The sequence below is a fragment of the Chlorocebus sabaeus genome, chromosome 10 (assembly GCF_047675955.1).
Source record: "Chlorocebus sabaeus isolate Y175 chromosome 10, mChlSab1.0.hap1, whole genome shotgun sequence".
Taxonomy (NCBI): Eukaryota; Metazoa; Chordata; class Mammalia; order Primates; family Cercopithecidae; genus Chlorocebus; species Chlorocebus sabaeus.
In genome coordinates, this window is record NC_132913.1 from 103,216,738 (window position 1) to 103,242,250 (window position 25,513).

Below are 25,513 nucleotides of genomic sequence, written 5' to 3' on the forward strand. Positions count from 1 at the left end.
TTGCAGTCTACCTTTACTGAATGTGGACTGCATAAACTCATTTGTTTTCAATTTAACCTCTATGTGATTAGTGAGGTACGTTGCCAGAATACACAGAAAAGAAAATAAAAATACTGTAAATCAAGTTTCCCCATTCTTCACCCCTGCCGCCTTTGCATTTGGGGACCTTCAAAGCTCCTGGGAGGATGTGGTTTTGACCCTGGGCTTGCTCATGTACAGCCCTTAGAAGAGTGCTTGGCACATAACAAATGCTGTGTAAGCATTTGCGATCAGTAGTAACATTTGCATTCACATTTGTACCTTTCGTGTAGAATTCCCTACCCCTAATCCAGCCAACTCCTACCTTTCCTGATAGACCATGGCCTTCATCACTGTCCAGGGCTTAGGGCCTACAGAATTTAACTCTGAATACTTTGATTAAAATCATTGTTTCTACAGATGAGAAAGTTAAAAAGTACTCCCCACTTGATGTAGCTCTTGGAGAGGGAACTTGAAGATTAAGCTACTCTCAATAATTAATACTGAGAAAAAGAAAAATGTGCAGGCGGTCCTCACTGCCATCCCCTCTTAAATTCCATCCATTTGCTGCCTGGATGGTGCTGACAAACCCCTATATTTCACTTTTCACTTCATTGATTCGCTCATTCAACAGTTTCCCCGCTGATTCATCCATCTCAAAGTCAACTTGTTAACATTTTGCCTTACCAATTCAGGAACGCTAGTGGGTGGAAGAAGGTAAGTACTGGTTACACCACAGCACGAGATGAAAAGATGATTCATTCCTTACCATTCCTCTGCTTTCAATGACTTTTGTAAGAATACCATGTAGCAAAAGCTGAGGCACCCTGCTTGCAGTCAAAAATGTATTTTTGCGCTTTTTTGATTCATGGATCCATAGGATTCTACTAGACAGGTCCTCTCCCATTTAGGATTGTCTGTTCTCAATATCATGGACAAAATACAAACAACTGTGAAAGGCAGCTGTTCACAGTGAAGCAGCCACAAAGCTAAGCACAAAGGTATTTTGCAATGGTTTTTGAGCTTCAACTATCCAACTTGATTCATTCCCTGTAAGTCCAGTTTTCCCTAGCTTGCAAACATAAATAAGGAAGGTCATTTTCCTATTATTTACAACAACTTCAAGACTCCATTTATCAAATTAGCTGGGCCACAGTCCCCTTCCCCAGGAATCCTCAAACGTGGTGGTATTTCATGTGCTTTCCTGAGTCAGTTAATCTCTGCTTCCACGGGCTCAGACCATCAATCTCCACTCTGTCCACTGGCCACTTAGGCCAAATGCCAGTTGCCGTTTACTCTTCTAGAACTGCGACCTGTCTGTGGCTAATGCTGCTATTTCCATGCCACTCTTGGTTGAGGAGGGAAGGGAAAAGTGGAATGAAGGCACTCCCTCCCTTTTCCTTGAGTGTCTGGTGTATAAGAGATATTTCCTTGACACAGATGAAGCCAGGCTGTAACTTTTGGGACAACACTTCATTTAAGGTCCTGAAATAACAGGAGGGAATAGTAACCTTGCAGCTCCAAATGTGGTTCATGCAGCAGCAGCCTCAGCATCACCTGGGAGTTGGAGAGCAATTCAAAATCTCAGGTCCCATCCCAGTCTTTTTAAACAGTCTGCATTTTAACAAAACATTCAGGTAATTTTTATGCATGTTAAAGTTCGAGAAACACGAATTTCTTTTTCAACAATATTTTTTATTATACTTTAAGTTCTGGGGTACACGTGCAGAACATGCAGGTTTGTTACACAGGTATACACGTGTCATGGTGGTTTGCGGCACCCATCAACCCGTCATCTATGAGAAACGTGAATTTTGACACAGACAAACTTTCATCTGCATGCACATTGGCCTCTCTATATTCACTCTCCACCCTTTTCTACCTTTGTTCTCTGCTTAGGATGTTGACCTCTCTTGACTGCATGGGTCAGGGCCTTCTTTCCCTATGGCTTCAGAGGATAGGAGGAAAATTGGGTTAGGTTGACCTCAGGCTGGCTGCAACCCTCTGGGTTGTGAACTGCCTTGAGGAAGCCCAACTCGCTTCCTTGGTCTTAGACCTGCTATGGAGGGCCCCATTTCCTTATCCAGAAATCGCTTCCTTTCACATATGATTAGTAGTATGAATGTCCACCCTTCTCAACCACTTTTATGGTTTCCCCCAGACCCAATAGAACAATAACATTAAAATAGACTGGGTGAGTGGCTCATGCCTGTCATCCCAGCACTTTGGGAGGCCTGGGTGGGTAAATCACCTGAGGTAAGGAGTTCAAGACCAACCTGGCCAACATGGTCAGAAACCTCGTCTCTACTTAAAAAAATACAAAATTAGCCAAGCATGGTGGCACAGGTCTGTAATCCCAGCTATTTGGGATGCTGAGGCAGGAGAATTACTTGAACCTGGGAGATGGAGATGGCAGTGAGCCAAGATCGCACCATTGCACTCCAGGTTGGGCTAAACAGTGAAACTCCATCTAAAAAAAAAAAACAAAAAACCAGTGGCCCGATATTAGAACATTCTCCAACATCCACTTATCTAGTCTTGGAGAGAAGTTCATCTAAGACATTCACAGTCCTGCCTGGACCGATGAGTGAAATCATAGTCTTCTGCTTTTGAATAATCTTTTCTCCAGTGTTAGGGCTGGACTTGCATATCCTTCCAGCCAGCATAAACAACATAGCACGTAATATCCTGAGAAACAGCTCAAAGTGGAAAAAACATATCTCCCCTTGAACCCATCACAGCTTTTGAAAGTTATAGGAGGGCCTCCACCCTTGCCCAATTATAATCCATTCTTCAATCAGGAACCAGGGTCCTCTTCCTAAATTGCCAATCAGATGTCACCCTTCTGCATAAAGCTTTATTCAGATTCAGTTTGTACATAAAACATAAACCATGGTGTTGCAGTTCAATTTTTCCAAGAAGTAGATCCTGAGATGAAGGTCAGAATATAGGAGATTAATCAGGGAGTGCTCTCAGGGTCAACTCCTGTGGAGGACATGAAGGAGGCAGGATTGGACAGAGAAGAAAACAGTTGCAGCAAAAGCCGCCACCAGTCCCACAGAGCTTGGGAACCTGCGTGACTATGCAGCGTCATCCTTAATTGAATCAAAAGGAGCCCAGTCTTTGTATCTTAGCATTGCCAGTCATTCCTGGGCTGCCCTCTGGAAAACAAGTGTGACCTTGGACCACCACCAGGATCTCTTCAGCCAAGGGCAATTCCCAGTGAGACTTCAGCTTCAAACTGGCATTGCCCACGCTCTTGGCAGCTGGGAAAAGGAGTGCTCCATTCCAAAAAGTGGTGCTCTGGGAGTTGGACCGGATAGCAAAACATGGTCTACTACTCATGATCTGTAAAATTCTCCAGGATCTGGCCCAGTGTACCTATGTAACGTGGTCTTACCCACTCACAACCCACTGGACTGGAGTATCTTTGGCCTCCATCTGGATTCCTCAGGGACTTTGTACTTACTGTCCTCTTACCCAGACCACACCCTCCCTGCATCTTTGTGTGGCTGGTGCCTTCTCCTTCAGGTCTTAAGTCAGAGATCACTGCCACAAAGACACCTTCTTTGACCACCTATTTAATGTAACTCTCACATTTCATCTGCTTGTGGCTGTTAATGTCACATTGCTTATTTCTTTCATAGACCTTATCGCAAAATGGCATTATGTATTTTTGTCCTTGTTTAACTGCTGCTCAAAAGCTTCTTAAGGGCAGAGACTTTTTGTTGCTCTTCTTTATTCCTTTCCCCCAATGCCTAGGGTAGTGAGTAAAACATAGTAGATGCTATAAATGAATGAATGAATGAATGAACAGTGCATTCTGAATTGGAGTTGTTTTTATACTATCATGCTTTTACAGGCATGGCTTCCTCTAAGTGGAGCGCATTGTCTTTCCTCCTAACAAATTTGCACTTGACTCAAATGTCAGCTTGTCTGTAAAACACTGTCATCTGCTCATATGACCCCCTTCCCTTTCTCATCTTGCCACCCTCAGCTCTCTGTGGCTAGAGTAATGCCTAGCACAGAGGAAGCAGCGATAACAGCACATTTATTGAACGCGCACTGTGTGCCCAGTATTGCTATGTGAACAAAACAGACAAAATTCTTGCCCTTGTGAAATTTATATTCTAGTTGGGGAAGACAGACATAAACAAAATAAATAATTTAGCTATATACTTTTGCAGAAAACAGGGATAGAGAATACTAGGTGGTATTGCAAAAATTAAAAAGAGTAGCCAGAGAAGGCCTCACTGGGTCCTGAGCTTCTTCAAAGAGCAGCAAGGGAACCAGTAGGACATGAGCAGTCAGTGAGGGAGAGAATAGCAAAAGACATCAAAGATGTAACAGGGCCAGACCATGAGGAGTCTTGTAAGTCACGGTCAGTGAGAAGGGAACCATTGGAGGCTCTTTCTGAGTAGAGGAGTAACACAACCTTACTTAGGTGTTGAGAGCGGGTGTATGTAGCCAGGTGCCTGTAACCTCAGCTACTTGGGAGGCTGAGGTGGGAGAACTGCTTGAGCCCAGGAGGTGGAGGTTGCAGTGAGCAAATATCATGCCACTGCACTCCAGCCTGGGTGACAAAGCGAGACTCTTGTCTCAGAAAAAAAAAAGAGAGAGAGAGAGCGGGTGGGATGAAGGCAAGTGTGGAAATCAGGAGACCTCCTGCGACCACTGCAGTGGCCCAGGTAAACTTGGATTTGGCTGGTGTCACTGGTATGGTAAAAAGTGGACAGGTTCTGGATATATTTCTAAGATAGAACAATCAAGATAGATTGGATGTGAAATGAGCCAGAGGAGTCAAGAACTACCCAGCACTTTCATCTAAGCGTGGAGTTGCCATTCACTGGATAGGTAAGATGGTAGGACAAGCAGGTTGCTGAGGGGGAGAGTAGAAATAAGGAATCGGGTATAATAAGTTTGAGATGCCTAAATAGATACCCAAAATGGAGATATTAAGTTACTCACTAAACAGGAAGGAACCTGCGATTCAAATGCAAAAAAGACTTTTCTGAGAATGAGCAACTGCAGCAAACCATGTGATCGATCAAGAAGAAGCATTAAGAGAAGAATTCAGTTGCAATACCCAAAACATGGATTTCTTAACAATATATTTTTGTATAATACTTTAAAATTCTAAACTATGCCTGGACTTCATTATATTACATGACTGCTGCGTTGGAAATATCTTTGTGTGAGGGAAGATAAAAGAAGCCAACACTTAATGATCTTTATTTTCTGTTCCTTTTCTTTATCTTTCTTTTGCCCCTCTCCCTTCATTCTCCCTCTCCTTCTCCCTCTTCCTCTCCACTTTCATATTTTCATGTCTCCTGCCAACAGTCACCCAAGGTATTCTAGGCATTTGATTCTCTCCCCCAAAACCAAAATTCCTCCTTTAAGAGTTTTGTGAAAATAATTAGAGGAAAATACTTAGCACCACTTTGCGTTTCTTCTGGGGAATACCAGTGATATGGTTAGGATATCTGTCCCCTCCAAACCACATGTTGAAATGTGATCTTCAGCACTGGAGGTAGAGCCTAGTTGGAGGTGTTTGGGTCATGGGAGTGGATCGTAAGTGGCATGGTGACTTCCCATAGTAATAAGTGAGTTCTCATTCAGTTCACATGAGAGCTGGTTGTTTAAAGGAGTCTGGCACCTCCTCCTCTCTCTTGCTCCTTCCCTCACCATGTGACATGCTGGCTCCCCTTCACCTTCTGCCATGATTGAAAGTTCCCTAAGGCCCCCACCAGGAGCAGCTGCCAGCACCATGCTTCCTGTACAGCCTGCAGAACCATGAGCCAAAATAAACCTCTTTTCTTCATAAATTACCCGGTGTTAGCTATTTCTTTATAACAATGCAAATGAATTAATGCAACCAGGAAGCAGAAGAGAACACTTCACAATATACAATTAAACTACAAAATTAGATTGGATCTCAGAAACACAAAAGGTCAAGGTTTTCATCATGAAATAAGAAAATGACTATATTTAAAATGGCAACTATATTGTTCTTGTATATTCATGAAGAGGGCAAAAAATGCATTACAACTTTTTAAAAACTCATTGTAGGAAAAATTATTTTCTTATATATTTTAATTAGTAACGGATACACAACAAGGTTTAAAATTATTTGGGCTTAAATATTTTTAATTACCTCATTGCTTACCAGTACCTGTATTTGGTTTTAATCTTCAGTTGGAGCATTTCCTAATGTCACTGAAAAAAACTAAATTCAATAAATTTTAAAATGAGTTATTACTTACCTGAGGTTATTTTTATAAAAATAAAGAAACATTGGGTCACACTGTAATTGGTAGGACTGTTTTCTCCTAATGGTAGATAATAGTGTGTTACATAATTAATGCTATCTTAAATTTGATGAGTTACAGTACTAAACTAAGTATATATACAAACACACACAAGCCTAAGTTTGTGCATATGTATAAAAATGTAGACATAATGCCATTTAGATTAGTACCATAAATGGGTTAATAATTTAGTATCAAGAATCATAGATATATTTGTAAATGGAGAATAGATTTATTTCTTCGGACAAGTATTTTTCCAGAACATATTTGTTGAAGGCATACGACATGGTTTGGATATTTCGTTCCTGCCAAATCTCATGTTAAAATTTGACCTCCAGTGTTGGAAGTGGGCCTAGTGAGAGGTGTTTGAATCATGGTAACCAGGTGGTGGATCATTCATGAATGACTTGGTGCCGACTGTGAGGTAACGAGTTAGTTCTCACTCTATAAGTTCACACAAGATCCCGTTGTTTAAAAGAGTCTGGGATCTCCCCCATCTCTTTCTCCTGCTCCCTGTCAACATGTGACATGCCTGCTCCCCTTCACCTTCCACCATGAATAAAAGCTCCATGAGGCCTCGCCAGAAGCTCTGCAGATGTCGGTGCCATGCTTCTTGTACAGCCTGGAGAACTGTGAGCCAATTAAACATCTGTTCTTTACAATTACCCAGTCTCAGGTATTCCTTTATAGCAACGAAAACAGACTAATAAAGGATAGATCAGTTGTGCCAGGTGCTAAGAATACTACAGTAAAGAAAACACACACAGTGCCTACTCTTAGAAATTTCAGTTCAGTTAGGGATATAGGCCATAAAAGAAATAATTAAAGTGTCATAAATGTTTTAATAGGAAAAATTAGGTATGCAATATGAAAATAGAGCAGAGAGACTTGAACCTATAAATTCTTGTTGAAGGAAGTGATATTTGGGACTTAATCTAAGAAAAAACTGAAGTTAGGCAGTAAATGTGAGATAAGTGCCTGTATGTTGGGTGTGGTGGTGCTGAGATATTTTTAATATCATATTTACTTGTGATTTACCAAGTCCCCTTTAAAAAACATATACTGCCATTCTTTTTTGGAAGGAGAAGCAGGAGAAATAAATGTAAGCATTAATACTGCCAACACCAAGTTCTGTTGTCTGAGATATCTACACATTTTCCTACCAATGAAAAGCCAGTCTATTCTGAGAAGCCAACATCCCTCATAGAAAGGTTAACCAAAATGGCAAAACCAACAGATACTAAGTAGAATAAGTCAAATATTAGGTGCTGTCTCCATCCTTAGTAGGAACAATATTCTGAGATGCAAATTTGTTTTTATTCTGCAGCTTGACAATAACTTTTATGGCCATGGCCAGTTTCATCTGAAATGATTGGTTCCAACTGATCTAAGTGAAAGGAAATACTTTAGAGTTTTGCACAATGATCACTACCTCTCAGACAATGAGTTGGCCCATTCATGTGATCTGCTGGCCAAGTCCACCTCTTTTCAGCCATATAATCACACAAAGGATCTCTAGAGGTCCCACTCAGATGAGCCCAGAGAAAACTGAAGAAGAGACAGCCAGTCCTTAGTGGGCACAGGCTGGGACCATTGGCTCAGACAGGCCTCTCAGGACTTCACATCTCTGCACCATCACCTGTGCCTTTAGATTTCATCACTCTACACTAATTTTCAGAGTTGTACTGTAAAATCCATAGGAAACTCTCAGAAGCTACTGAAAAGGTAAGAAAAAATGAATCACAGTAGATATGGTTGGTGTAGTTAGAACTAGATTCAATTTTTTAGCATTTATTATGAATTATCTCCTCCAAATCAAAGGAAATTGGCAAACCTAAGCACTAATGTAGACATAGGGACAAAAAGTCCAGCAATAATGAAAAGTAAAATAATTTATGAATATTCTAGATGCATATCTCATAATGTACATAATAAAAAAATGAGTTTTAACTAAACAATTTCATGAGAATAAAACTAATAATCCAATCTGTTGCTGACAAGTGAACGTATGGTTTAAAGGCCAAAAAGCTAATTAAAACTACAGTAAAAGAGAACTTGCTAGTGATTATTGGCAGGATACATGTGACTGGATTTTTTTTTAAGTATACATATATAGGTATGGAAAGAAGAGGCAGAGAGAAGGAATGGGACAGAATACCACAATTTCTCTAGAATACAATCCCTTGGGTTTAATTAAGGGGAATAAAGAGAAGATAATGGAAGATGTGAGCCCTGTACAAGATTTGGACTCTCATCTAATTTAGAAGAATGTTTACAGAGGATGTTACATTGAGTGATGCCAAAACAGAGGAGAGAAATGTGAGCCATAGCACAAGGTAGAATATGAGAAATAGAGAGAAACAAAGCAGAAACAGATGGGACAATGTTTAATCCTTGTGGACCAGGTGGAAGTGAGGAGGGATGGACAATCCACAAAGAGGGAAGTCTGCAGAAAGCATGGAGAATGGCAACTATGGGACATGTTGAAAGAATATTAATCAATAATTATCATCAAGCGACAGGATCCCAAGCTGGAAAATAAAAAGGAAGAGCTCTGCTCAGAGATAAACTTCAAATGTAAACCAGTGTGGTTTTCTCGTTGTTTGTACATGTGGATTTGCATTGAGCCACTCCATTTATATAGACAGTTGCAAACAGTGTATGGTTAGCCTAATGTGGCCAGCCAGGAGGTATTATTTGTCCTGCATAGTGATTTATATTTGTTTATGTTCTTATGCCAACATTTAAATATTGGCATCATTTGCTTTCTAAAAAATAACAAATTTCTAGCTTCTCTTTAAAAATTAGAAAACCTGGCAACACAGGTATCATTTGCCCAGTTTGCGCCAATCGACACCAGCCCATTTCATTTGTTATTGTTACCTGACCCTGCAGACACTTCAGTCTGTGACCTCCTCTTCTGCACTTGTCACCAGCATCTGACATTTTCAAGACACCTAATCAGAGACAGAGCGGGCCTAAGAATGCACAAAATAACTGATTGAACCCATAACTTATTCCTTACTAGCAGTACTTTATTATAGCAATTTTAAAATTCTGTTAAAGTTAGTTATTCTTCTGTCTTCCTACTAAATTCAGAAGTCAACTGGGGTGGCAAAGGGGAGCTATTTAAAACAAAACAAAACAAAAAACAAGCTCAACTAGAATCTTATCCATTATTTCCTTCCTTCCCAGAACCTACTATAAGCAGTAAGTGATTAAGCAAATCTTGTAAGCCACAGAGACTCCCACAGTAACCAAGCACTGGACCAGAGGCCCAAAACACAAGCTGGGCCAACACCCATGGAAACCAATGAATCACTGGTATATAGTCCATCTGCTTTGTGGAAACTACCTGAGTCTGTTCCAGCCCACCTGATACATATAATTTGACAACTGGAAAGGAAAATGTGGGTGTGTTGATATGGGCAAGATACTTCTGAACCAAAAAAGAGAACTCCAGAAGAAATGTAAGGGAACATTCAAATAAGCTATATATAGTAGATTCCAATTTTAGTCACTACAACACAAATGTTTGGGGGGTAGTGTTGGCAGCAGGGGTGGAGAAAAGGCAGTGCTCTTTCATTTCTATAGTAATCTGCTATTCTCAAGCTCCCAGTCTTGATGATTCAGAGGTACAAACTTGTTGATTAAAAAATGTTTTTAAGAATTTTTTTAAAACCACAGTCTCCTCTAATTTAAAGCACATAAGTTTGCAGTCCCTTCAAAGTTCAAACACTTTAGTGAAGCTATTTCTGCCTTTACAAGCAGACTTCCTTCCCCCTCCTCCCTCTCTCAATATGGCATCTGGCCTCGGGTCACAGGGCCTTCCTCTGAATCACCTGGGGATGATATTGATGACTTCTTACAAGGTGGCTGGTCTGATCTTGTCCTAGCTATACTGTATTACATGGCATCCTACAGTGTGGCTAATCCCACAAGTCCTTTTGGTTATGGGATGGTTCTGCACTACAATTCATTCTGATGCTAATCACTGCAGTTAGTGCCAGATTTCTCAGATTTTAGGGCACAATCTAAAGCAAAACTGCCCCACTTCAGATGCCAGTCACAAGTTTGGGGATCCTCAGGCCACTAGCACTTCAACTGGCTACAAATCCAGAAGGTCTCCATGACCTCCCTTAGATTTGATAATCCGCTAGAATGACTTACAGAACAACTTGCAGAACTCAGGGAAAGTGTTCTACTTACAATTACAGTTTGATTATAAAGGATACAAATCAGGGCCTGTCAAATGAAGAGACTCATAAGGAGAGGTCGAGGGAAAGGAGGTGGTCCCAAACATAGAACTTCTACGCACTCTCCCCATAGAATTACATGTCACCCTTCTAGAAAATCAATGTGCTCACCAATCAGGAAGCTCCACTGAGTTTTTGTGTCCAGAGTTCTTACTGGAATTTTTCTTTTTGAGGCAGGGTCTTGCTCTGTTGTTCAGGCTTGAGTGCAGTGGTGTGATCATAGCTCACTGCAGCCTCAACCTCTCAAGGTCAAACAATCCTCTTGCTTCAGCCTCCTGAGTAGTTGGGACTACAGGTATGCACCACCACACCTGGCTAATTTAAAATATATATTTTATATTATTTTTTGTATATATATATTTTGTAGAGACAGGGTCTTGCTATGTTACCCAGGCTGGTCTCAAACTCCTGGGCTCAAGTGATCCTCCTGTCTCAGCCTCCCAAAGTGCTGGGATTACAGGCGTGAGCTACCAAGCCTGGCCTGGAATTTTATTATGTAGACAAGATTAATTGAATCATGGCTACATGATTGAACTCAACCTCTAGCCTCCTTCCCTGTGCAGAGGTTGGGAAGGTAGGCTGATATCCTGTGGCTCAACCTTCTAACCACATGGTTGGTCTTTCTGGCCTGCCCCTATCCCAAGTCACCTCATTAGCATAAACTATCAGGGGCCATCATGAATGAAAAAAGATATTCTCACTCAGGAAATTCCAAGGGTTTAGAAGTTCTCCCCGGGAACCAGAGAAAAAGACTAGACAAATTCTTTATTATATAATAAATAGACACCCACTACTAAAGCTCAGGTCACAGCTATAATCTCCCATTTCAATGTCTCTGCATTCTATGGCTTTCCAGTCTAGACTCCAGGCCTCTTCCAGTCCACCTTCTCTCAGCAGTTCTGCACCAGCTCCCACCCAGGGATGTGAAACTTCTGGTTGCTTTTCTGCAAACATCCCCCTATGCATGCATGAGACCCACCAAGGCTTCAGGCACCTCCCTCAATTTGAAATGGAAACTGGAATCAACAAAAAAGAATGAAGATGGCTGGAAATGGAAAAAATATAAAACACATATTAATTTTTTAGTGTCTTCAAATGATTAGCTTTTTAGGTTATTCAAAAGATGGGTATGTAAAGCAAATATATATCGTGGGGTTTTTTTACAGTGGGTTTTATAATATACGTAGAAGTATATTAAAATAGCAAAACATTTAGAAAGAGAGAAAATGAAAGTATGTTATCGCAAATTTCTTAGCTAAAGTAGTATAATACTTTTTTAAATGGGCTACAATAAGTTAAAGATGCATGCTGTAAACCATAACAGGTTTAGTTAATGTAGGCTTTGAAATAAGAAACAATGATTTTCAAAGCAAAGAATATCTTTGTCAGTTCAAGCTGCTATAACAAAGTATCATAGTCTAGTCTTGGTGACTTAGAAAAAACAAAAATTTATTTCTCACAGTTCTAAAGGTTGGAGGCCTGAGATCAGCATGCAGACATGGTTCGGTTCTGGTGAGGTCCTGCTTCCAGTATTCAGGTTGCTGTCTTCTTGTTGTATCCTTCCATGGTGCAAAGACAATGAGAGAGTTCTCTGGGGTCCTTTTTTTTTTTTTTTTTTTTTTGAGATGGAGTTCCACTCTTGTTGCCCAGGCTGGAATGCAATGGTGTGATCTCGGCTCACTGCAACCTCCACCTCCCAGGTTTAACCAATTCTCCTGCCTTTGCCTCCTGAGTAGCTGGAATTACAGGCATGCGCCACCACACCTGGCTAATTTTGTATTTTTAGTAGAGATGGGGTTTCTCCATGTTGGTCAGGCTGGTCTCGAACTCCCAACCTCAGTTGATCCACTCGCCTCAACCTCCCAAAGTGCTGGGATTACAGGCGTGAGCCACTGCACCCAGTCAAAAGAAAGAGTTCCACATGGCTGGGGAGGCCTCACATCATGGCAGAAGGTGAAGGAAGAGCAAAGGGACATCTTACATGACGGAAGGCAAGAGACCTTGTGCAGGAGAACTCCCATTTATAAAATCATCAGATCTTGTGAGACTTATTCACTACCACAAGAACAGTATGGGAGACACCACGTTCATGATTCAATTTTCTCTACCTGGTCCTGCCCTTGACATGTGGGGATTATTACAATTCAACGTGAGATGTGGGTGGGGGGGACACAGCCAAACCATACCAACACCTCACTTAAGGGAATGCGATAGGAGGGAGTGGAGGGGACAGAAAGACCTTCCCATTTACACTTTTTACAAAACATTTTTGTATTTTCTTGTATTTTTATGTTTAAAACCTTTTAAACAAATATTTAAAATACTCTTGATTAAAATACATACATACTCCTCTCTTGTTTTCAAGCAAGAATGAAGTGTCGAGAGGGACATATATCAGGTAATGAGGGAACCCAAACTCAGCTGCCCTGAGACACAAGACCCAGGTCACCCTCATCTCATGAGATAATATCTGGGAAACCCAAGACAGATTTTGCTGCCATCAAGATGGATGGATAGTATCGGGCTCTCTAACCCTTCCCCAGACTCAGAGTGCTCCTATGGAACTCTCCTTTCTCTGAATGGCCTCAGCCCTTCCAAATTCTACTGCACAACTTAGCAGTCAATTGTGCTCATATAACTCCAATTCATGTTTAGAGAGTTTGTCTGTTGGTTTGAGTGTTTAGTTTCTCAGCACACATTTTCTCATATACGCTGTATTATAAATTGTGGTTAAATCCTCAAAACTTCCCACAAAAGGCACTTTAAAGTTAATGTATTTGAAATATGTACTACCAATAGTACCATATTAGCTATGCTTAGCCAGCATTTATAACTCTGTTTATATGGGGAAATGCATTCCATTTTGCAACTAGAGCTGGCAGGATTGCCTGGGAAAGAGGAGAGTTGACCGTAAGAGGGAGGGCTTTGGATAGTAGGGATTCCTGGGATTTCTTAACTCCATGGATGTCAGAAGATGCACCTGAGTTGGACATCTGTAGCCCATCATTCATTCACCCTTCATCTGGAAATGACACTTTGGTTTTACTTCAGGGAACGCTCCCACTGTAACCCAATGTATGTGGTTAGGCTGAGCTTATCCCACATACACACACCCATGACTCAGGCAGTACTGGCCACAGTGATTGATTCAGAGATGGCCATGCTTTGTCTTCCCAGTTAGATTATACACAACATGAGGACAGGACGCATGTCCTAAGCTCACTTGTATCCTCAAGATAATCCAGCACAGTGCTCAGCAGTAATGACATAGTCATGTCCAGGCAAGGAGGAAAATGGACATGTATTGAGCAACAACCATGTGTTAGACATTTTACGTAGCTTTAGCGCTAAATACCTTTCTCCTACTCCATGTGATGCCAACCGGGGTAGTGTTTTCCAGAGACCGTTATGTTCTGGAAATAAAATCCTACTCAGTTTATTAATTTTAAAAGGTTTCACCTTGAGTTTTTAATGTGGCTATAAGAAGAAAAATATTTATTTCTTTTAACTATGTTTTATAGTGGTACTGTGCTCATTTGTCAAAGAAACAGCAATAATGATGCTTGTCTTGACTCACAGGTCAAAAACTCCCTCTTAAGAGCTTTAGAGTTTAAAAGAGATAAATTTTGTGAGTGAACTTTGCAAAGCACTAAACAAATATTATTACTGCTATTATCATTTCCATTATTTTTATTGTTATTATTTTCATCTTTTCTTCTCTTATTCATTCAAATGAATAAGGCATCTGAAAAACAGATGAAGACTGATTGAAACCACATTTCACCTAAGCTATAGACTTTTCCATAACTTGAGGTAAATAAATAGATTAAACCACATGACACACGCATGCACCACCTGCAAAATAATCTTAAATATGATTATTTTTAATATAAATAAAACAAATGCTAATTTTCCCTCTAGGGAAGTCATGGATTTTCTGTAGCTTGGCAATATATGTCTATAATAAAAATTTATATTTGTGTTATTGGTTAATAGCTTTGGGTTAATCAATGAAATCATTTACCTCTATTCTAAACACTGCTTTTTTGCTAAAATAATATTTCCATTTTTTTACATTGTTACCTGAATATAACTTTTAAAAACTCATTACGATTAGCTCAGCCTTGAGTTTTTTTGGCAGAAGCCTCAGAGGCCAGCTACAAAAAGCTTCATTTCTCATATAGAAGTCTGTTCCTCATTATCTCAAATACATCTCCACTTAGAAACTACAGCCTGCAGTCTTTCAAACATCATTCAGCCTTACACAAGGTAATGAACTTTCCCCACCTGAAGGCCCAGTGGGAGCTAGGGGCAGAAGAGGGAGGATAATCCAATGCCCCCCTGTCCTTGTCTAGTGTCCTGGGGCATCCTGCCTCATTATCTGAGAGAGAGGACAAGAGACTGTCCTCCTTCCAACAGAGAACACACCAGCAGGTGAAAAACGGGTGGCCTGAACCTGCTTTGAGTGAAGCTGTGTGCTCAAGAAAACATATGTGTGGCATGTGGGCACCTGTAGAACCAGCATGGTCAAGCCATGAATGCTTTTAAACCAAGCACCTTGCTTCTGTTTTCCCTTAGCTTAAAAAGTAAAGCAAGAAATGAATAGTAAAAAGCTCCAGGTCCAGCACTCTATCACAGGAATTTTCTAAAGGAGCTGAAAAAATCTGGATATGAACTATTATACTGGAAAAGCCTATTATAATGCAGGACTGGGGGAAAGCCCAGCAAAACACAAAAATTAAGAAGGGAAAGTCAACAAGAAATAAATTTCACTGGTCAACTCAGTAGCAACTCTGTCTGCAACAAGTCTTCAGCTCAGTTCTCACTTTTGGGACAAGTACTCATTCATCAATCTGGAGCCAACACACCAATTATAATTCCAGATCTGCTCTAACAAAGCAAGAGATCTTGAGAAGATCACTCTAGCAAGTGCTGAGGAGAGTATCTGGCACACAGTGGATATTTGATAAATATTGGCTAAATTTACATATAAATCTTTGTTTCCAGGATTCCTCATTTGGAAGTTGTCTAACATAATGGAGTAAATAACATTTCCACATTTGCAATGCATACCATTACATCACACGTCATGGTTCAATAATTATTTTCATATGCATTCTCTCATGAACTCTTCACAATAACTGTTAGACGTGAAACAAGTGTTATTATTCTCATGTTACACACAAGGTAACTATGGCTCAGGCACACTAACTAGACAGTCACACAGCTAGTAAGTTATATAGCTCTTTAAATCTCATAGATTGTTAGATATCTTATAAGAAAATGTATCTAAAATTGCCTGGTACATAGTAAGTAGCCCATAAATAGTAGTTCTATGGGGAGCCAGTAGAGCACAATAATTAAATCACAGGCTTTGAATTTTGTATCCAGACTCCATCACTTATTGTGAGGATTGATTTTGTGTGTCATCTCAATTGGATCAGAGTGCCTCTCTGCTTGTCTTTGAGCTGGGACATAGGTGTTCTCCTGTCTTTGGACTCAGACTCAAGCTGGAACCATACCACTGGCTCTTTTGAGTCACCTGTTTTCCAGCTGCAGATCATGAAGTTCTCTGACCCCTAATCACATGAGCCAATTCTTTATTTTATATATATGCACAAAAAAGAACCAATGGAGGAGATATCTATAGATATCTCTGTTTTTCTAGAAAACTCAGACTAATACAGATTTGGTACCAAAAAGTGGGGTACCACTGTAACAAATACCTAAAAATGTGGAAGTGATTTTGTAATTAAGTAATGGATAGAGGAGGCTGGAAGAGTTTTGAGATACATACTAGAAAAAGCAAGACTGCTATGAAGGGACTGTTAAAGGCAATCCCGGTGATGGCACAAGAAAAAAAAAGATGAAAGTTGTAGAGAAACCTTCCATCTTGGAGAATATATAAGTAATCGTGAATAAAATGTTAATAGAAATATGGAAGGTAAGGCCATTCTGGTGAGGTCTCAGACAGAAATAAGGAACAAATTATTGGACAATGCATAAAAGAATATCCTTGTTACAAAGTGGCAATGAATTTGGCTGAATTGTTTTTTAGTGTTTTATGGAAAGCAAAACTTGCCAATGATGCAATTGGACATCTAGCTGAGGAGATTGCTAAGCAAAGTGTTGAAAGAGCAACTTTCTTCTGACTGCTTATAGTAAAATGTGAGAAGAACAAGATAAATTGAAGATGGAATTGTAAGCAAAAAGGAACAAGAACTTCTCAGCCTATCTGTATTGCAAAAAATAAGAAAGCTTGCTCTGAAAAGAACACTAAGGATGTGACCAAGCAACCATTTGTTAAGGAGATTAAGCTGGGTGTGAACCATGAACCTAATCAGCCACCCCAGCAGAAACACTGCCAGTTTGAACTGAAAGGGATCAAGATGAGACGAAATGAAGGCAGGCTGTTGGAATTCTTGGACCCTAAAGGACTGGACTTTATGAACTACAGAGCAATTTGGCTGTGAACATACACTACTCTTCAAGACAAAGGTAGAATGACCCTGAAGGCAATCCCAGAGCTCATCTCTGGATGTAGCAATTCAGATCCACATCCCAATGCCTCACTCCTAGAGACCAATACGGCAACCAGTGTCTTTCCACTCTGTGTCCTGAGAGCCAGTCCCCATAGCCTCCTCCTTATCTCCTTGAATGCAGACCCCTCATAGAATCCTGATGTGTGTTTTCACTCCCTGGAAATATGCCCAAGAGTGCTTACCTCTTCCACCTTTTTATCAGCAGGGAGACTTTCTATCATACATAAGCACAGCATCTCAGCAACACCTCCCACCTCACCTCTCTTTCTCTCTCTTTTGCTCTCCTCTCTCTCTCTCTTTCTCTGTTTTTCTCTCTCTTGCTCTCTCTCTCTGCTATATGAGGACACAGCAAGAAGGCAGCTGTCTGCAAGGCAGGAAGGGAGCCCTCACAGAACTTCATCATGCTGCCTTCATGTTCTCAGACTTCCAGCCTCCAGAACTGCAACAAAATAAATTTATGTTGTTTAAGGACCTAGTCTGTGGTATTTTGTTATGGCAGCCTAAGCTGACTAAGACACTTATAGAACTGTGTGCAATTGGAAAAGTTACTAAACCTTCTCAGGCTCAGTTTCCTCATCTGTACAACAGGAACAAGAATACCTACCTCATACAGTTATTGGGAAAACTAAATGAGAGCAAGCATAAAAAGCACATAACTCGAATTCTCTACCACACCTTTCTACTTCCCTAAACGATGTGTGTGAAAATAAAACAAGACAGTTTATACAATAGTAGACTGAGATAACAACTGGAAATACTTTGAAAAAGAAAAATTACAAAATAAAGAGGATGAGGATTAGGAGCAGAACTCATTGAGAGTATAAGTCATTACTTCATTGTACTAACTTACTAAATTATTTGTGTTATGCTAAACCCACAGTGTCACAAATATAGGCCACTTCAAGTAAAAATAACACAATTTAGGAACAATTGCATTGGATGTGAAGGAGGAGAAAAAAGAACTGAAGACACACACACACACGAAAAGAATATGTTGATTCCTAAAATGCCTTAGTCTTAGAATTATTTCAAAGCAATTAAAACACTTATATTAGGAAATATAGCAAGAGGCAAAGACAATACGAAAGAAATTAAAAATACAAGGTAATTAAAGAAGGGAGTGATTTGAGAGGAGCGGCAGGGGGCGGCGGGGAAATGTTGACAAGAAATTAAGATGTTAAAGGAACAAAGTTCAGAATAGCTAATACTGAAGGGTCAAAAGCATGGAATTGTGTCTGCCACCTCCTCTTATTTTCCTTGTCACTACTGTATATTAAAAGTAACCTCTCCTTAGCCACAAAGTCCCATGGACCATCTTCTGCGACAAGATTCTCTTTAGTGAAAGGCTCTTCTCACTCTCTTTTCCCAATAAAAGCTCAGATTTGTCCCATAAATTTCTGTCCGAGAGAGCTTGCACAGTCTCAGCCTCCCTGTCAAGCTTCACGATAGCAGTGGATGATTTTTACAGACTCTCCCTAGTTCAGGGCAAGATGACTTTGAGGGTCTTGATCATATTTAAGAACTTACAGTTCTCCTAACAGTATTATGCTCATGTTTCTCCAAGGCCCTTCCAACACCTTCATCTCAGTTTAATAATGATCCCATCATTTGTTGCTACCTTTAGGAGATCTTTGAAGAATGCAAGACAGGCCGATTTATTCTATTAGAATATCAGTAAAGTCAATCCTTTTATATAATAAATCCTGACAATCATATAGAAATGGCATTGATACATGTTTGCATTGTGTTTGCATATGCATTTCTGACAAAAAGGACTCTAAAAAACAAATATGAAAAGTAAGACAGAATTAATTAGTGAGTGCTTCCTGATCCAAATGTGTGCAGTATAAGGTAGATCTTTGGGGTACAACACATCTTCCGCAATGGATAAAAAGTAAGACAGAATTAATTAGTGAGTGCTTCCTGATCCAAATGTGTGCAGTATAAGGTAGATCTTTGGGGTACAACACATCTTCCGCAATGGATACCGCCTGAGTGGGAAGCCAGTGCCACAATCTCAGGCACTGTTAAAGGGGTCCCTGCCACAGTCCCCCAAGGAAGGAAGTAGCCTTAAGAGTTGCAGACATCCAAATTTCTTTCTTTCTTTGTTTGTTTTGTTTTGTTTTTTTTTTTTTTTTTTTTGAGATGGAGTCTTGCTCAGCTCTGTCACCCAAGCTGGAGTGCAGTGGCATGATCTCGGCTCACTGCAAATCCCACCTCCAGGCGATTCTCCTGCCTCAGCCTCCTGAGTAGCTGGGATTACAGGTGTGCACCACCACGCCCAGCTAATTTTTGTATTTTTAGTAGAGATGAAGTTTCACCATGTTGGTCAGGCTGGTCTCTAACTCCTGACCTTGTAATCTGCCCTCCTCGGGCTCCCAAAGTGCTGGGATTACAGAGATGGAGCCACCGCAACACAGACATCCATATTTCTATGCCTTACTCTGGGAATCTGTCCACTTGTCCACAACTGACTAAGCTCCTCACCAAGACTAGCCAATCTCTAAAAAGTGAGCTGCAGATGGAAATGAGCATTCACAACGAGGCTGAGTTACGTTAATGATCAGCCCTAGAAGAATCACCCATGAGCCACTGCTGCTGGCAGACCGTAGACAACTGTCCTTTGAGGTTCCTGATTACCATGCGACGTGGCTGTTCCATGGCTTCCAGTCCACGCATGAAGCCTGCTTGTTTTATTTCTCCTGTGCACAAAAGTCCTCGCTAGAGGGCCAAGATTTCTTATCTCCACTTGTATCCTCTAACCACCTAGGCTAATCCTCACAGAGAGAATATAGTTAGCACACGAACCCTCTCTAACCACTTGTGGTCATAGGACGTTTTCATCAGAAAAGCTTCCTTGACTATTTCAACATTCAAGTACCTTTTCAGCAGCAGGTACCTCTGTCACTCCCATAAGTGTTTACCTTGGATTGCCGTGTATTGACAGTCAACTACTTAATCTGTCTATGTCTTGTCTCCTAAATCAATGATGAGTTTTTGGAGGAGAAAGAACTCTGCATCTGACATAAAGTTGACCAGCCATCTTTAAGAGAGTTTAGACTGAAAATTGCAGCTCATTGGTCCTTTTTTCCATGGATGAACAAATAGCCTCTTCCTCCTGAGGCAAAAATGACCCAAGCCTGGTACTGTTTCTTTTTATTTACTTATCTCTCTCAGAAAACCTACATTCATAAACCATTTGTACATGTGTTCAACATATTTAGAACTCAGAAAGCTTTCTAGGCCACCTGAGAGTGTATTGAACCAGGCCCGTTACTCATGCCTCTTATCTTATTTATCTTATTATCTGCTCTCTCTGCAAATCTACATCATCATGTGGGTCTTAATAAAAATCATCAGATTTACTATATTTGAGAATATTGGCCCAACCAATTTTCCGCCCTGGTGCTCTGTACAACCCCAAGGGCTCTGTGAAATCTTTCAAGGTTTCCCAGGAAAGTAGAAGAAATGAAAAGAGCAGAGTGGGTGAGACTCTAAGCCACAGCACTCCCCTTTAACATTTTGTTCTGTTTTCCATATTGGGCACAATAAGATTTATTCTACAGCCCTAAACAACAATGAAAACTTGCCTGTACAGTGAGACTTGAGGAATCTAACTTAACCCCCTGACCAAAAGCAGTCTTTCTACCTTTAGATTTTTCCTCTTTTGAATTGAGGTTTTGTGCCTAAGGTTTTAAAAAGCCAGTACACTGGTGTCAGTCTTGAATGCTCCATTATACTCATTGCCTGTTAGAACTTGCATATCACACTCTGTTAAACTTGCTGCACAAATGAGACATATCCAAAAGGAAAGTTCCAATGGTTGGCCTGGGAGAGGAACTAGATAAAGACCCTGGAAGTTCTATCTTAAGAAATTCTTACCAGCATTTCCCAGGGGGACAGGCAGGAAACAGCCCAAGGATTAAACCAACATGGGAGGGAGGTGGGTGCAGGGAGAGGGGGTTTATACAGTTGTCCCTTGCATGGGAAACAGAGGCCAATAAAGGCAAACCTCACAATGACTCTGCAGGAATCCAGGGCTTCCCAGCGTTCAAAATTCACAAGCTTGCTGAGTGTATCTTATCTTGACTTTTACAAGGAAAACGGTTAACTATTAGAAGTTAACTATTTGTTCAGAATGCTCATTCCTCCATTCCACAACCAGTACATGTCAGGTTCTTTCCAATAATAATATTCCTCCTTGAGTAATATTCAGCGGAAATAGGCCAATCAAAACCAGTAACCCTAGGTTTATTTAAAAATACATATAAGCTGCGGAAAGGTACAGACCAGAAATGGGGCTGTATCTTCTTTTTAGAAACTGCTCTCACATTCAGCAAGATACCTGTTTACAGGCAATACTAAAACCTGATTGAGGGTTAAGAAAAACTAAGTCCACATGAAAGGAAATGTGGATATATGTGGATCAATGCTTTGTTAGGTTGATGTTTGTGTAAGATTGTGTATATATATATATCAGCTATGAATTGGATTTAGAGGTATGACAATTTGTCACAAACCTATAAAATATTTTTCTACCTAATGTCACCCAATTTCCTACTTCTGGTAGACCAGGCATTTGATTAGAGTCTTCACTGAACTTGGAGGCGTGCTGTGGAAAGGACACAGCACCTCCAATCATGCTTACCTCCTGCTACAGCCACTAGCATTGCCCAAGAACACACTGACCTTTTGCGGTGCTAAATTCCTTGGCAATTATCCTCACTCTTCTCTTACTTTCATATTTTCACTTTCTTTTCTGTCCTCAGACCCCCACCTCCATCTCCATCTTCCACTCAGTGAAAATAATTCTACTTGCATCTTTTCCCATAAGGATCTATGTTTTTCTCGTATTTTCATTCTCCTAATGTTTAGCAGGTCAAATGCAGTTGGTCTCATCAACAAATATAAGCCACATGTCAAAATGGTTTAACACAGTGTTGAATCCTGACCTGAGTTTAGCTCTGGCTCTGTAAACTTACCCTCAATGCCAAATGTCACATTTGATGTAGAAGCAATTGCTGTGCTGTTTAGATGTTCCTGACACCATTTGAATCCATTACTTCATTGACATATTTTGCTCAACATCTTTTTCCTTCTATGGATGAATTAATTGTGCCCAACACTGACCATCCTCACTCCAGAGCCCAGGCCAGCTATGACAACCCAGTCAACAACTCCAAGGCTAGCCCTCCTCCCTCCCGATTTATAGTTGGAGAGTCAGGCAATCTGCACCAACAGGATAATAAAGATTCATTAAAGGGAAAGGAGACTGGGCAGATTTTTCTCTTCACTTCCCCTAGAGGGAACCAAATGAAATTGCTATTTTTATAAGTGGAAAGTGGTCAAACATCAGCAATGTTGTGTGCTTCAGCCCAATACATGAAAAAATATATTCACAATTCAACAAAATAAATTACAAACGTCATCATTCACAATGAATATGAAAATGAAAAGTGTCTTGAAAGATTCGTGCACATCTAAGAGCACAAGAATGGCAATGTTCTTTAGGGCTTTATATGCTTGAGGACTTACCCTCTCAATGTCTTCTGTACTTAAATGCTAAACAAGAGCTATAGATCCTTTGCCCCACAGCTGAGGAAATAAAAGCAGCACACACAGGCAAGCAGGGCTGATGCAAAAACATGTGAGAGAAGGACACATTTTTTTATTTTGCTCCATAATCCAGAAGCCTAATTCAAGAGGCTGCTTCACTGTGGTTAGTAATTCATCCAAACATGAACCTCACAAAGGGCACCACCCTCCCACGGGGCATGAGATGAGGTGCTGGCCCACAGACACATGACTAATGCAAGGTCATCTCAGGGTCCACAGGCTGAACAAGTCGTGAACCTCAACCCTACCAATGTCAGGCCATTGCTTCATAGGAGCTGCACTTCCTCTTTAAAAGGCGAGACCAAGAATATAAAACCAAAGACCTCCATGGCCTCAACCAAGGCATCTTAGGAACACGGAGGCTCCTTTCAACAGATCCAACTTCCTTTAGAAATTCTGGCATTTGGTGGGTAATGTTATGTCTCTTCTTCAAAGGTTATCTTCTGCTTTTTACCCTCTCCGAGTTTTAAATGGAAGAGCCCTCCCTATAAAGTGAGATATACATACAAGCACACATATGGCATTTGGGCTAGATCTCAAGTATAAGAATTAAGCAAAATATAAGGCCTAAATGTGCAGTGAATTAAGAGTATGGTTTAAAAAAATCATTTCAATAAATCAAATTTTATTTCACATGCCCAGAGGAAACACCACCATAAGGTTGTAACTTCATGGCATTACATTGTTATGGTCTCTTTATTCCTAGACTTTTCCCCCAAAATATAACTTTTAAATCAAAATAATGTTTAAGTTCCTTTTAAAAGCAATACAGCTTAAAAATGTGTGTGGGCTATAAAACTAGACACTACACAAGCATATCTGAAAGAGGTATACCCAATCTTACTCTCAGAGCTGTGCTTCCATCCTCACAAACTTTTGAAGCCATTCAGAAAGCTTATTCCAAGTCTATTTATAAAGGAAAACAAATGGGAACATATAGGTATAATTTAACAAAATCTCTTGCCTTTAAGCAAATGGAACAAAAGAATGGCTTATTTAATTGAAACCCACAAGCTCCCAAACCTCATTTCAGGCACCAGTTTGCATAACCGTTTTTACCTTACTTTGACTAGAGTCCCTGCTGATAAGAGTTCCATGTTAAAATTCCTCTGACTTTCCACACTACAAACTTTATTTCTCTTAACAAGTATTTGTTGAGCACCTAGAAGATGCATAGCTAAAAGTTCAATGTTGCTGTAAAAATAAAAATATGAGACAGCAACTTCCAGGAAACATCCTATAGAGAGAAAAATCACAAGGCAATAAGTCAGTTTCCCACAGCATGCTCCTAAGAACACACACTACTTGATTTAATAGCTTTTATACGAAAAAACAATTCAACCACTAAATAGTTTTGAGAACTGCAAGCTTGAACAAAGGTAAATAATTTTCTTTTTTGTCAGCTCTCTCAGAACCTTGACTGGGTTAATGTAAATTGCAAATCTCTAAGACAGGGATGCACGATGCAGTCCTTCCTGTACTACTTGATTGTGAACACCTTTTTATGTGCATCACCTTCCACCAATCAGACTTGGAGAAACACTAAGTTAAGTGATATCATCTGTTCTATTCACTTAAGAAGTTTCGAGGACAGAAACAGAGTGGAATGTTTGAGAAAGACTTCCAGAGAAGATGAAATTTAAACTGAATTCTGGGCTGGATTCTCAGATAAAAATAAAATTTGGATAGGCCTGGGGTTGGGGGGAAAGAGAGAGAGAAGTTTCTTATGAGAGAAGACATGAATGCACCAAAATTTAGAGTTAGGAATGAGCATGGCACATTTAGAAGTCAGTCAGCAAAGAGAACAGTCTTATTAGAGAGAAGAGTTCATGTGGGGGAGTGGCAGCATTAAATTATAAAGGCTGAAAGTACTGTGTCAGATATTTTTTCTAATTCTCCTAACAACTCTGAAAGATAGGCATGGCGGCGATCATTTTACAGATAAAGAAACTGAGAATTGCAGAGACAAAGAAATTTGCCAACTTCTCATAATCAGTAAATAGCCAAGCAGGCATGTGAACCCAATTTATCATCTTCAAAATGGAAACTGAGTAAATTTGAGACTCAGCACATAATAAGCTTGTCCAATTACAAAGCCTACGCTATTCATATCAAGGGATCTCACAAGATCAAATGAAAAAGAAATTCATATAAATATAAAAGCACACCAAATAAGAGTAAAATAGTGTGATTCCTACAAAAGGGTAGATATTGATTGTGCAAGACTTTAAAAGCTAATATGGATTTTCTGGGAGGTTTTATACATTAGAGACAGTAGAGTTTTCTGAGTGTTGGAGATTTCTTGGGAGGAGATTGATACGAAACTTGTGGTTTAGGAAGATAAGTTCAACCATGGTGCTCAGGGCAGATTAAAGGAGGAAGGAAACAGAATCTGAGATGCCACTGGAGGTTGTTTCAGTAATTCCGACATGAAGGGATGGCAAGCAGGAAGACAATGCTGGCAGTAAAAGTCAGATGGGAGGAGCCGATGGTGGAGAATGATGTCCAGTCATTCAAAGGAGGGATTAGAGGCACTTGGTGAGGCTTAGTGATGGAAGGTAGGTGACAAAGGAGAGGCAGGAGTCCAAAGTGGCTTTTCTGCCCTTTTCTTGCCTCTCTTTACCCAGGAGTGGAGGTGCAAACAACGAGCAGTTGACATGGCCACTATACAGAGAAGGAAAGGGTGAACTGATACTGGCATTGGACAGGGTTCCATGATGGACAGGGGGCTGAGTTACCACCAAGAATTCACATAAACAGGTGCATATATGTG

General features: G+C 40.3%; 1 long non-coding RNA gene across 1 annotated transcript in view; it reads right to left on the bottom strand.

Annotated features, from left to right (window-relative positions):
- Window positions 1–1,736: 1,736 nt before the first annotated feature.
- The window catches only part of LOC119625295 (uncharacterized), a 74,644-nt gene continuing 50,867 nt past the window's right edge, over window positions 1,737–25,513 (bottom strand). Inside the window, exons 2-4 of the long non-coding RNA XR_005241439.2 lie at window positions 10,694–10,897; window positions 9,210–9,283; window positions 1,737–3,776 (exon numbers count right to left, since the gene is read on the bottom strand). This is a non-coding gene — a long non-coding RNA (uncharacterized lncRNA). The remainder of the gene's footprint in view (window positions 3,777–9,209; window positions 9,284–10,693; window positions 10,898–25,513) is intronic.